This window comes from Chelonoidis abingdonii, chromosome 9, assembly GCF_003597395.2.
Source record: "Chelonoidis abingdonii isolate Lonesome George chromosome 9, CheloAbing_2.0, whole genome shotgun sequence".
Lineage (NCBI taxonomy): Eukaryota > Metazoa > Chordata > Testudines > Testudinidae > Chelonoidis > Chelonoidis abingdonii.
The window spans coordinates 33,698,026-33,711,591 of record NC_133777.1 but is presented as its reverse complement, the minus strand read 5'-3'; the positions used below and the strand labels follow the sequence as shown (position 1 = coordinate 33,711,591).

Genomic DNA, 13,566 nt, shown 5'->3' with positions numbered 1-13,566 from the left:
AGGCTGCAGCCTGGGATTAGGCAGAGGCAGCTGTCTGATCTCCTTGCCAATGATGAGTGGCCTTTTACAGATTGCAGTTTGCCCCAGTGAGTGGGGGTTAGATGATGACTGGCAGTAGCCACTGAGGCAAGGCAGGTTTAGAGGGTTGGGGATTCCCCTGGGAGGGGAGACCCAGAGCATGGGGGTACTGCTAGGCCAGAACCCTGAGGTAAAAGGCACCAGGGACTGGAAGGGACATGGGGCTAGTGGCAGGTGAGACACTGGCCTGCAGAGACACCTTTTCTGCTGGAAAAGAGCAATTCCCAAATGACCAGCAGGAGGTGCTGCGCTGGCAGTTCTTCAAATTTGCTACACAAGCTCTCATATAGCTCCTTCATCAGCTCTCAAAGTACTTCACAACCTTTATTTTATTTATGCTCACAGCATCTCTGTGAACTAAGGCACTGCTATTATCTCCATTTATAAAATCAGGAAATGAGGGCCGGAAAGGTTAATTGACTTACCCATTGCCATGTTAGAAGTCTGTGGCAGAGCAAGCGCTAGGTTAGTGCCCTAACCACTGGACCTTGGTAAATAGCACAATATCCATTTTACAGATGGGGAAACTGGGGCACAGAGTTATCAGATGATTTACCAAAACTCACATAGCAACTCAGTGGCCCAGCCATGAACAAAACCAGGAATTTCTGATTTCCAGCCTGGTGCCCTGGCCACTTTGTGCAGTACCCAGTGAGTGCCTTACAGTCCCACTCCAAGATGTGGCCACTTCTGTGTCTTAAATATCAGGAGCATGGAATGAGCCAGCAGCTGAGACAAGTGGCCCATCAAGCCAGAACTCTCCCTCTTGCAGCCTGCAAAACCTAATGCCTCAGAGGAAGCCAAACACCCCCACAACGCACTGGGCCTGTGCTGCCCTGCTGCCCCTGGCCCTGAAGCCAACCTCTCGCTTCGCAGTGGAGCACATTTTGTCCAGCTCCACGTGTGACATTTCTCAGGCCCCTGGGCCCTTGGAGCTGGGAGGGTAGCACCAGCCCGACCCCGAGGCTCAGGGCCCGAGGTGAACATGGGGTGAGGAGGGCTGTCTGTATAGTACTAGGCTCACGCTAGCTCCTCCGTGCCGAACGACAGGGGGCAAAGCTCCCGCAGTTACTGCGCATAGGCAAAACATACCCAGCGGCGGCCTGCCCGAGGCGGAGGCAAAGCAGTCCATTCTCTTGCGCATGCGCCTACCCTATCGTCTTGAGCTTGGAAGGCGATCGCGTCTGGCTCTTGCAGCTTGGCTCTGATCTGGAGTTCGCGTGTGCGCCTGCGCTGGCCTGTCAGGCTTAGGGGAGCGGCTGATACCCGAGCGGGCGGCGGAGGCGGCGCCGGGCCGGGTAAGGGAGCGTGGCGGGGCTCAGCCTCCAGAAAGGGTTAGCGAGCGGGCCTGGCGGGTGGCCAGCCACGCCCGGCCCAGGCTGCGAGGGAGAGGTGGGGGAACAGTGCGGTGCAGCACTGGGAGCTATGGGGCAGTATGGAGGGCTGCGATGGGGGTGGGGGAGCAGTGGGGTGTGCCGTTGGCGACTATGGGGCAGTATGGAGGACTGTGATGAGGGAAGAGGAGCAGTGGGGCACAGCACTGGGGGCTATGGGGTACCATGGAGGGCTGTGATGGGGGTGGGGTAAGAGTGGGGTGCACCGTTGGGGACTATGGGGCAGTATGGAGGGCTGCGATGGGGGTGGGGGAGCAGTGGGGTGTGCCGTTGGCGACTATGGGGCAGTATGGAGGACTGTGATGAGGGAAGAGGAGCAGTGGGGCACAGCACTGGGGGCTATGGGGTACCATGGAGGGCTGTGATGGGGGTGGGGTAAGAGTGGGGTGCACCGTTGGGGACTATGGGGCAGTATGGAGGGCTGCGATGGGGGTGGGGGAGCAGTGGGGCACAGCACTGGAGGCTATCGGGTACCATGGAGGGCTGTGATGGGGGTGGGGGAAGAGTGGGGTGCACCGTTGGGGACTGTGGGGCAGTATGGAGGGCTCCAGTGGGGGTGGGGCAGGTGATGGGGTGGAGTTGGAGTATAGAGGAGCAGTGGGGTGCCATTTGGGGTCGATGGGGTGGGGTGTAGTATTAAGGAGTAGGAGGGATGTGACATGGGTGTGATGGGGTTGGGGGTGATGTATGGGGTAGGGGTGCACCTTGGGGGAGCAGTGAAGTGCATTATGGGAGTTGGAGTACAGCTTGGGTTGTTTGAGCAGTCTGGGAGTACATCTAAGTGCACAGGGGTTGGAGTGTAGCAGTGGGGTTCAGTGGGTCTAGAGGTGCTGCTTGGGATGGCTGTGTGGCTAGTGACATAGTATACAGGGGTCACAGGAAGATGGGGAATGGTATTTTGAAAAGGGGGGTACACTCAGCTATTGGGAAGAGTGGAAGGGGACTGAAGAAAGGCCTTTAGTCTCTGATAGTGGGAAGTGGGGCAGGAGGTTTTGGTTGGGCAAGGGTGGGGAAGCTTTGAGTAGCTGAGAAAGGATGGGGAATATTGGGGAGCTTCTGTGGTATCTGGAAAATGTAGGCTCAGGCATTGTTGGCTGCTGCCTCTATCAGTTGGCATGGATGTTGACACGATAAGCAGTTTGAATTGTTTGTGGTTACTGAGTTGTTGTTTTGGAAACACAAGTGACAAGCATGGATTTAAATTTGAAATACTGATCTGTTTTTGTTTTTTTTTAAATTCACGTAATGTGACGTTTAATGCAGCAGACTGTTTGCTCTTAGATTAAAATTTCCATTATCCTGTAGATTATGGGAACTGCTTGTGTAAACAACATTGAAGTGTGCTTGTTAATTTTTTAACATATTTGTTTTAAATCCAGTGAAAACTCCACATTGATTCTGCAACAGTGCACACAAAGTGGGAATAAAAATAATCCCAGGCTCCAAAAATTAACCTGAAAACCTCTAATTTCAGATGGTAGTTTTGAAGATTATGAGTTTGATTCCTACCTCCTCAGTTATAACAAAGTGTCTTCAAAACACCATGTGAGTTTATATTTAATAGAGGCTGATGCAAATCATGAGTTACCGATTAAGTATTGGCAGTGATATTTCAGGACTATTTCACTGATAAACATTTTGCACAATATCTAGTTGTGTGTAAGGGTTAGTTGCTCCTTTTCTGCCACCAAAAGGTTGGCTGTGGGCGTCTTTTAGACGCACAGCATATTTCAGTAACACACAGATAGCAAAACTTCATAACTTGAAATACAATGGTAACACACATAATTCAATAGGATAGTAATGTTCAACAGATCATGACCTCTCAAATGGTACCTGCATAAAGCATATCATAATCATATCACAGTGGTGAATATGGGCTTGCAGAGTGCTATTTAAGGTACAGAGCGTCACACTGGTTCGTAATCAAAGGCAGGAACTTAACAAACTAAAAAAAAAAATCACAAAGTTTAGGAAATGTTGAAGTTCCTCAAATACCAAACATTTGAAGTAAATAACTTGCAGAAATTAGTGCCCTGAAGGAGGACAAAGAGCAGTTTATTCTCCATATGCAGCCCTGTGCTATAGCTGCAAGGCAGGGATCCTTTCATTCCTTTGGGCAGGTGAAATCCTAAATTTCCAAAGTCAGGCGTAGCGGCGTTTTCATTCACTGAGATCTTACTTTACTGGTAAGCTCCATTATAATGTCCTGATCCATTTGCCCAACAGTTTCCCACCTTCTTGGTGGTGGTACATTCACAGTTTGAATAAGGAATTGCTAGTCTATAGTCATGCAATATTTTTGGACTTGCCTGGAACTGATCATATGACAACACTAATATAAAAGTGGATGTGTCTGATTGTGTTATATTAATGATGGACTTGCTTGGATCACATGCATTGATCAAAGCATGTGCTGGTGACGTCCAGCCATGGAGTTAACTTATGTTTTGAATTACTTGCTCAGACACATGAGGGCTATCTGCAGGTTTCATGCTCTTGGACTTTGCAATTCCATGTTTGTTGTTCTTCTGGGTCTCTGCTGCTTAAACCAATAGGCATAATTGCTGAGTTGATCCAGGGTAGTTAGAAAGATAGTTGAGCTCTAGAAACATGCTGGAGAATGCTCATCACCATTCAGAACCACTGTCCTAGGAAGAAGAGATTTCATAGACTAAAACAATAGTGTGATGGATCGTCCTGTCACTGGGTTTCCTAGAAAACATACAAACTGAAGAATGATTTAACTCATAGGCTGTAGATATCTGCTCTGATGGTCTCTTACCTCATCAATTCCCACTAAAGCAGGTCTTTGTGGTGTTTCTGAAGAAGGGTTTCTTTATTTCTCAACCCATCAGACTACAGATTGGACATAGCTTAATATGGGTACAGCAAGGTTGTTGTTAGTGCTAGCTTTCTATACTCTGCACAGGGTGCCAGGAGTGGTACATCAAGCTACAACAGATTTGCTGATCTGACGCCACATAGCAGAGTCTAGTACACGTTTCTTCTGGTTTTAGGAGCTGGTAGCACAAAATCTAAAAAGAGAAATATTACCAACTTCAGAGCCACTTTTCTAGAGTATCTGTCACCTATGAAAAAAATTCTTCTCTATGCAATCCCAAGTGTGGAAAAAAGATGTCCTCACGTTGCCTGTAAGCTTTATATGTAATGTTATGGGTTCTACAAAGTTACTGTTGATAGTAAGGCCAACATTCTGAATAGGAGAGGAAAGTCCAGGGACAGTCTGTAATAAGAGGACGTCAGCTAAAGTTGCGTTATTTAGATACCACAAATTGCACCATATAAGTATTGCACTGTGATATGTATGATGAACATGCTCATATGAATAACAAGATGAGCTACTTATTTCAATCTAAGCGATAGGAAGAGCAAGTAATTAACTACAATACTGTATTTATGGGAATTTCACATTTGCTCATTCATGCTTTCATATACTTCAAGTGCAATTATTCTGGATAGCAATTATTCTTTATAGGAGATTGAAGCCAGGACATGCAGGTGTTTGGTATAAATCACCTTTTAAAATGGTACATTTAGTGTTTAACAGTACCAGTTACACAGTCTTTGAACCAGGTCTCCCATCCACTGATTTGGTACTTCAAACTAGAGACAACATCAGTGCTGACTTCTCCATGCTATTCTGCAGGGACACATTTTAGGGGTAAGACGGTAATTCAGTCCAATTTTGGTTCAAACCCATAGTCTAATACAGGCCTGCACAACTCGTAAGGCGGTGAGGGCCACATTACTCCAAAGAAAACATCTGATGGCCGAAACCCCCCGCCCCCACGGAAACACACACCCCCAGCGCTTCTTGGCCCCAGGAAAACACCCCGCTCCAGCACCGCCTAACCCTGCAGAAACAAACTCTCCTTCCCCAGCACCACCCCACTGAAACAGCTGTGGGCCAAAAAGGAAGGTTGGGGGTGAGGAGGTGATACTTGATTTTAAATCAACCAGGGGCTCTCAGCTGAAGAGGTGGCTGGGAGCCCTGAGGGGCAAATTAAAGGGCCCAAGGCTCCGGAGGCTGGGGGAACCCGGAGCTTTCCGGGTCTGGGGCAGGGATTTAAAGGGCCCAGAGCACCTTCCACTGAGGGGAGCCTGAACCCTTTAAATCCCAGCCCCAGCCAGTCCGCTGGAGCCAAGGCTGGGATTCAAAAGGCGCTGGGCTGCCCACAGCGGCAGGGAGCCCTGAGCCCTTTAAATCTCAGCCGCGGCCGGGAATCTCTGCAGGCAGCCCAGAGCCCTTTGACTTCCAGCCGTGGCTGAGATTTAAAGGGTTCAGGGATCCCCGAGGCTGCGGGCAGCCCAGAGCCCTTTTATTCCCGGCCGCGGCTGAGATTCAAAGGGCTCTGGGCTTGCCGCCGCTGCGGGCAGCCCAGAGCCCTTTGAATCCAGGCCGCGACTGGAATTTAAAGGGCTCTGGGCTGCCCGCAGAGCGCCATGTGCAGGATATTTAGAATCCCCCTATGGGCTGCACAGTGAGGCTCCACGGGCCGCATTTTGTGCAGGACTGGTCTAATAGTTTGTGCTGCAAACACTGTTTTCTCAATCATGAGAGACATCTGAATATAAGATCACACTGGAGACAAGGCACAGACAGTTTACTTCTAGGTAAATAGTTGAAGTCAACCCCATACTGCCCGCATGGAGTTAATCTTGACTTAAGCAGCCAAGGTCAAAAACTATAGTTTCTTGTCTCCATTAGGTAGCAATCTTGATGTAAAAAGTGCACTTTTTTTTTTTTTTTTTGCATTGAGACATACTCCTAGCTTTTCTGAGGGGGCTGCCAACAAAGGTGTCATTTGTGGTGAAGCATTTCTGTGTTGAGTATTTTGTACTTAGGTTTTTCTGAAAGGATTTGCAGCCTTTTTGCTCACACTGTTGTTGAATGTTCCTGCTCTCCAGCTTCACCAGTGGGGTAGAACTTTGGAAAGACTAGAGAAGAAAACACTAAAATATAGCAGTTTATTGCCAGTTTGTGTGCCGTTGTTGACAAGCTACTTGAAATTACAATGAAAGGAGGAACAATATTTACCATATTGGCTCTTTGCCAGTGCCTGGCTGTCCTCCTAAGTGAAGAGATCATCCTTTGTCACTTTTTTTGTGACACTTGCTATTGGTAATTGGCTTTTTCAGGAAAGGGATTATCCATGAATTATATGATATAGATGTCCTCGATAAGGATGCCCTTCTGAGCAACTCAGCAAAGAATCTCATGTTAGGTTTTGTTACTTTGGGGGGTGGAAGGGTGTAACGAAGCAGCCTTTGGCGGGACACTATTGAGAGTATCAATTCAGAACAAATTGCTTAGAGCAAGGCAGTCACAGCCCAAGGCTGGGGGTCCTTTACTACTAAGGTGTGCCATACCAGCCAAACAGAGAGGACGTTGGTTTTACCCCACTGGCTAACCAGAAGTTATACAAGAAATTCCCTCAGATACTCCAGTTTCCTTGTGTCACTACCAGCATCACTCTGAATGGGGATGAATGGTTATGAAAACCAATACCCCAGTAAAAGAAAAATGAGATTCTTCCGATCCCAAAGGACCAAGCCCCAGATCCAGGTCAATATTCAAGTGAGATCTTACTCACAAATCACACGGCTGCCAACCCTTTAGAATCTAAAATCTAAAGGTTTATTTGTAAAAAGAAAGAAATATAGATGAGAGTTAAAATTGGTTGAATGGAATTAATTACATACAGTAATGGCAAAGTTTTTGGTTCAGGCTTGTAGCAGTGATGGAATAAACTTCTGGCTTAAGTCAAGTCTCTGGAGTACATCCATAGCTTGGATGGATCATTCAGTCCATTGTTCAGAGCTTCAGTTGTAGCAAAGTTCCTCCAGAGGTAAGAAGCAGGATTGAAGACAAAATGGAGAAGATGCAGCTGCCTTTTATAGTCTCTTGCCATGTGACCGGTGCTTCCTGTGTTTCAGACACAAGCTGCCCAGCAGATGGCTTGAAAACCTTAGAGTTCTGTCCATAGGCATGTCCCTGCATGCCTTGCTGAGTCATAAGGTGTATCTACCATCTCTCAGTGGGTCAGCTGTATAGCTGATGGTCCTTAATGGGCCATCAAGCAGGCTAGGCAGTGCTGATGCCAAAGTGTCTGGGTTATTACCCAGAAGCATAGGACAAGTTTGAAATATGAATAGTGTAGAGCAATACTTTAAATACAAAAATTGTACATGCATCATAGCATAATCATAACCAGCAAATCATAACCTTTTCACAGATACCTTACTTGACCTCCTTTGTACAAGATTTGGTGCCACTACAGGACCTTGGTTGCAACAATGATCTATATAGTCACGGTTCGAGTCAATAACATCAGAGAGGATGAGAGAGGAGGAAATAGACCTGGTTTTATAAAGAGTTTATATAATGACAGCTTTAATTTTTTAAGTGTGTGCTCTCCTATACTGTAAATCATCTTTGCGTTTCCCAAAGAAATCTTGTGGACTTTTAGGGCCAAATAAAGAGAACAATTAGATAGTCTAAAGTGACATAATTTGAATATTTTTACAGGTGGATGGGACTGGATGTTGCACCAATTTAAATACTGTCAGATTAAGGCCTTATCTAAACACACATTGTTTTTAAATCGATTTGGCTCAATTTGTTCACTCTTAAACTAGATTATTGTAAGCCAGGTTTAAAAATTGATTTATCAACTGTTTTAATTGATTTAAGCATCCACACAGGTATATTTTGTACTGGTTTAATTAAATCCATTTAAAAACACACTTTTAGTTAAATCTGTTTAACTTTTAATGTAGATAAGGCCTAATTTGTGGCTTGCATCTACTTGACCAGCTTGTAACTCTCTGAATTTGGCCCAGTGGCTGTAAGGTAGTTTAAGCTGATGTAGTTCACCTTTTGAAGGGGCCACAAGGGGAGTGCCGCAAAGGACGCACTAGTTCACACCCTCTTCTGTCTCTCTGGCTTTTAAATTGCACCAGCTTAGACACCTTTGCTTGTTAGTGAGGGGGTATAAGTAGTTCTCAAGGAACTTGAGTGTAAGAGAGTCTTAACTTGCCACTTTACACATCACTGAGTTTGCCTTTTAGTTTATCATGCAGGCATGTGTTCTTCAATATGTGTAGCGGGGCAGGGCAAGAAAATGAAAGATTTGTTTGGTTAGTAAACTTTTATTTTTGGCTTGCATTGTGCTTGAATGGTGACTGACTGGGGCATCTCAGAAGCCCAGAGCTCTTGGACCTGATATCCCAATCTGATGCACATTTAACTAATACTCCTTAAGTGTAAATTGCATCAAAAAGATCCTACGTTATGATACTGGAAGCATAGGCGCTGACTCCGTGGGTGCTCCGGGGCTCTGCACCCACTGGTAGCTCCCTGCCCTGCCCCAACTCACCTCTGGATCCTCCCCTGAGCATGCTACATCCTGCTTCTCCTCCTCCCAGCTGTTTCACCCGGCGAGCACTGGGAGGGAGGAGCAGGAATGCTCAGGAGACGAGGCAAGGAAGAAGCGGGGCCGGGGTGGGGATTTGGGGCAGGGATCCAATAGGGGCAAGGAGGGGTTGGAGTTGGGGTGGGGACTTTGGGAAGGGGTTAGAATTGGGGCAGGGCAGGGCAGGGGTGGAGTCTGGGTCGGGCCAGGAAGGTGGGGGGGTTGTCTCAAGAACCCACTGGCACCCGGGAAAAGTTGGCGCCTGTGACTGGAAGATCAAAGGCCAGTGTATTGTGGTTTAGCGCGTGACTTGTAGAAAAAGTGGGTGAGGCCTTCCTAAAAGGTGTGGTCCCTTAAAGCAGCTTTAATTTTCTCCTTTGCCAACCTGTACAATGGATTCCAGCGGCTGTTGGTGTCAATGTGGAGTGTAGAGGTAGGGGATTCAAGTTACTTGTGGAGCTCACTTATATTGGTGTCATACTGAGTATGTTTATAGTGGGGCTGTATGCATTGGGCTTTGGACTGTATAGTGGTCAGGTGTATGTGAGTGGTTGTACCAATGCTGCCTTTTCTACAGATTTATTGCTAAAGGGCTTGTGTGTGGTGGTACTGTTACTGCACTTCTGTCTATATAGTGGGAAGAACAGAGTTGATAGGTATGCACTGGTACAACATTATTATTAATGTGGGCACAATGCTAATGAACACAGTGGTGTCTCTGGACATTGTCTACAGGCACTCACAACTGAGGGTATGGCTACACTTGCAGCTGTACAGCGCTGGGAGTGAAACCTGCCTTCGTACAGCTGAATAGGGAAAGTGTTGCAATCTGGCCACACTGACAGCTACCAGCGCACTGTCATGGCCACATTTGCAGCATCTGCAGCGGCATAGGGAGCGATGCATTATGGGCAGCTATCTCAGTGTTCAAGTGGCTGCAACTTGCTTTTGAAAAGGGAGGTGGGAGGTGGAGTGTGACAGGGAGCGTGGGGGAGAGAGAGTGGATTTTTGGAGCCGATACTCTGTCAGCAGCTGCAAGTTCCGACTCCCTCCCCCACCACTCTCTCGCTCACTGAAAGCACCAGATAAGCAGCCTCCCCAAAACGGACCCCCCCCCCTGCACGCCCTGTTGCTTCTCTCCTCAAGCCCCCTCTCTTCAAGCAAACACTACCTGTGGGGGTTCCAAAGGGAGCTCATTCACAGCAAACAGTAGCTGTGTTTGTTTTTTTGATAAGCAGCTTCTGGAGCCCGGAGTTCACAACAAAACAAACAGAGGCATCACAACAAAACAAAGAACGTAATCTTTACTTAAAAGCATTATGGGAAGCTTCCGGAGGTCAGTTACAGCGTAGTAAGTTTATTCCCTGTTTACACTGGCAACCCAGCACTGCAGCAACAGCGCTATTCTCTTTATTCCTCTTGTTGAGGTGGAGTACATGCAGTGCTGTAGCCAGGGAGATACAGCGCTGTATGTGTCTTGCCAGTGTGGATGGGGAATGAGTTACAGCGCTGTAAAGTAACCACCAGCGCTGTAACTCTCAAGTGTAGCCAAGGCCTGAGTCACTTTATCATTTCTTTTCAGATGCCTCTGATTTACCTTAATTTTTTAGTGTTATGATCTCTCCTGGGTTTTAGTAGTGTATTCCTATTATCTATTAATCTTCCCCACTTCGTAAAAATTCTCTACAAGCTTTGACTGATGCGATCAGCTACTGTTGTCTCTGTGCTGGTCATAATGAAGCTGCTGTTGTCTCTATGCTGGTCCTAATCTAAATTTGCAAATAATAGTAAAACAAGGTGGCATGAACATCAGTGAGAACAGAAAATAAAAGAAAGAGAGAAGGGTTAGATAAAGGACAGTAAATGAGATGAGATTCAGCCTAGACAAATGCAAGCAATATATCTTAGGGGAGACTAATCCAAAGTGCAGACAATTTAATAGGAAATCTTCTCCATTACTAATTTTAAAAACGAGACCTAAGGATGATAGTGGAGAGGAAATTGAAGATGAGCTTGCTATATGATACAGCTGTAAAATGATTCATTTTTATTTCAGGATGAATATGCCGTTGCATCATATAGCCTTGAGCAGACAGTTAAGCTCTACTGCATCTAGAATACAAATAGTGCTTTTTGGGTATTTGAATATCAGAAAGATGCAGACAAACTAGAGGTTTTTGGCAAAGAACTAAAATTATTTTAAAGGTTGACGATACTGACTGTGGTAAGGAAACATTAAAGCCTGACTAGATATTCCTTAGCTGAAGGAGACATACCTGTCTGGGAACTTGAATATTAACCCGAAGGAGGGAAAGGGCAGTTTAGCATGACATAAGGGAGTAAATGTGCAAAATTAAGGAAGGGAAAATTTGGGCTATGGACTAGAAAAAAACTTACTGACCTCTATTTTTGGCAACCTACCAAAGAAACTTATGAAAGCCTCATTTCTCTGGACATTACAGAGTAGCCTGGAGATCCTTCTTTGTCAAAGGGGGGATGGACTAGATGATTTGAGTGTTTTCCACCTTTGATTTTATGCTTAAATAGTATTAAATATCACTAAAGACGTTTTAAAACATTGACTCTAGGGAATGCTGATATTCTCTAAATCTCAGTACTTTAACTTAATGGGAGAACTGAAAAGATTGTTGTAATTCACTGATCCCTCTTGGTTTAGTAGACAGTGATTCTATGAATGGAATATTTTCATCTGCTGCTTTTTTATTCATTTCTTGGAGCAGAAAGTTTAGCTTTCCTACTCCCAATGGCTTTCTGAAATTGGAACTAGTCACACAGAAGAAAGACATTTGCAGACAAAAATTAGAAATGCCACCACAACAAAATTGGCCTCTAGGTGACTGACCAGCAACTTCCACGATTTCAGTGGTTCAACTTTGACATCAAACATGCACATTTGGAATGGTTTAGCTATAGGTGTGAAGTTTCTTAACTGTGCTAACCATCCTCAGCGATTAGTAGATGCTGATATTATAGCAGCAACAATATATCTCATTAGTAATAGGATTCCTGGCAAGAATAACTCTTGTTTTCTGGCAAAACTACAGCTTGATTCCTCTCCTCTCTGACAGCAGAAGTTATTTTTTGCTCTTTCCTTCCTTTAAAATAAATAGCTGTTGGTATAAAATGGCTGCCTCATTCTACCTCCGCGGTCACCACTTCTCAGTGTTTGGTGAGTGAACTCTGTGTATTGTTTAGAAAGTGCTTTGTGATCTTTTGTAATGAAGAACAATGCTTGAAAAGCTTACCCAACACCTGTTAGACACAGACTAAACCTGCTACCCAGGGTGCAAAATAACTGAGCTGCTCGAACAATCCTATACGCATGCAGGTCTTCAGGAGAGTTGGAATCTGCAACCCTTGATATCACAGTACAGACCCCACCTGAGCTAAACGAGTAACTCTATTGGCAGACAGCAATAGTAGGCTGTCATCCAGTGTGGCCTACTCATTAGAAAGAGATGCTCCAACTGCTGCCAATGTTTTACAGCTCCATATCCCACACCTGTGGTAACCTAAAAGAATAAAACAATTGTCTACTGTTTTGTGTTCACTGCATTAAATTATAACAGTATCAGTCAAATTCATACTTTTTTTTAGTGTAACGTACATAGAACGATTTTGCAGATATTTTTGACACTTAAAATTCTGCTTCTCTCCAACTTCAAGTCCTTGTATTATGGTCAGTATCCTGACCAAGCAGAAGCTCCTCAGTGGTGCTACTTGTTTCGCAACCTTTCTAGTTAGCAACAGAGAACATTTATTTGAGGCTACCTTTGTTGCACTGTCATTCCGAGGAAATGAGGGCAAACCTGGGACTGCAGTAACAGTCCAGAGCACTTTCACTGAGTTATTGTGCCTGTGAATATAGGGGTGTTTTTCAGGTACAAAAATAACTCTGGAAAAGAACATATCTGCCAGACTGGATTACACCTATGGTCCATCTATCTCAGGGTCCCATCTCTACTAGTGGCCAGCACTAGATTCTTCAGAGAAATGTGTAGGAACCCTGCAGTAGGCACATATGGGGTATCCCCCCACCGCACACATACGCACATTAGGTCTTTAATAGTTAGAGGTTGACTTAAGCTCTGAAGTTCTTCCACAAAATTGTTGTTATTATTCTTGATATTTATATAAACACCCAGTCCCTTTTTGAGCCTTTTAAAATTCTTGGCCTCAACCATTTCATGTGGCAGAGTTCCACCATTTAATTACACACTGTCATTAGTTTTGAATTTCACTCTTTTTTTCAATTTCATTTACTGTCCCTTGCGCTTGTGTTAAGACACAGAGTGAACAGAACAGAAAGGTCCCGATCCACCTTTTCTACACAATTCATTATTTGACATACTTCTTTCATGTCCCTTCTTATTTTTCTTCTTTCTAAAGTAACAACAATCCCAGTCCTTGTGAAGAAAGACCGAAAAGGAGTTTTTTCCAGGCTCTTGATCATTCTTATTGCCCTTCTCTGGACCCCTTCTAGTTCTCCTATATCCTATTTGAGTTGGAGTGACCAGTACTGCACATAGAATTCGTACCACTGATTGATATAATGGTATTATAATATTCTCAGTATTGTTTACTGTCCCATTCTTTATGCAACCTAACATTATTTGCCTTTTTGATTGCAACTG

The 13,566-nt window shown here is 45.1% G+C and overlaps 1 protein-coding gene across 6 annotated transcripts in view; it reads left to right on the top strand.

Annotated features, from left to right (window-relative positions):
• Positions 1 to 1,233: 1,233 nt before the first annotated feature.
• The window catches only part of TBC1D24 (TBC1 domain family member 24), a 156,578-nt gene continuing 144,245 nt past the window's right edge, over positions 1,234 to 13,566 (top strand). For all 6 annotated transcript variants that reach the window (XR_012656510.1, XR_012656512.1, XR_012656513.1 and 3 more), the window contains exon 1: positions 1,234 to 1,376. The gene's annotated coding sequence lies outside the window, so the exon portion shown is untranslated. The remainder of the gene's footprint in view (positions 1,377 to 13,566) is intronic.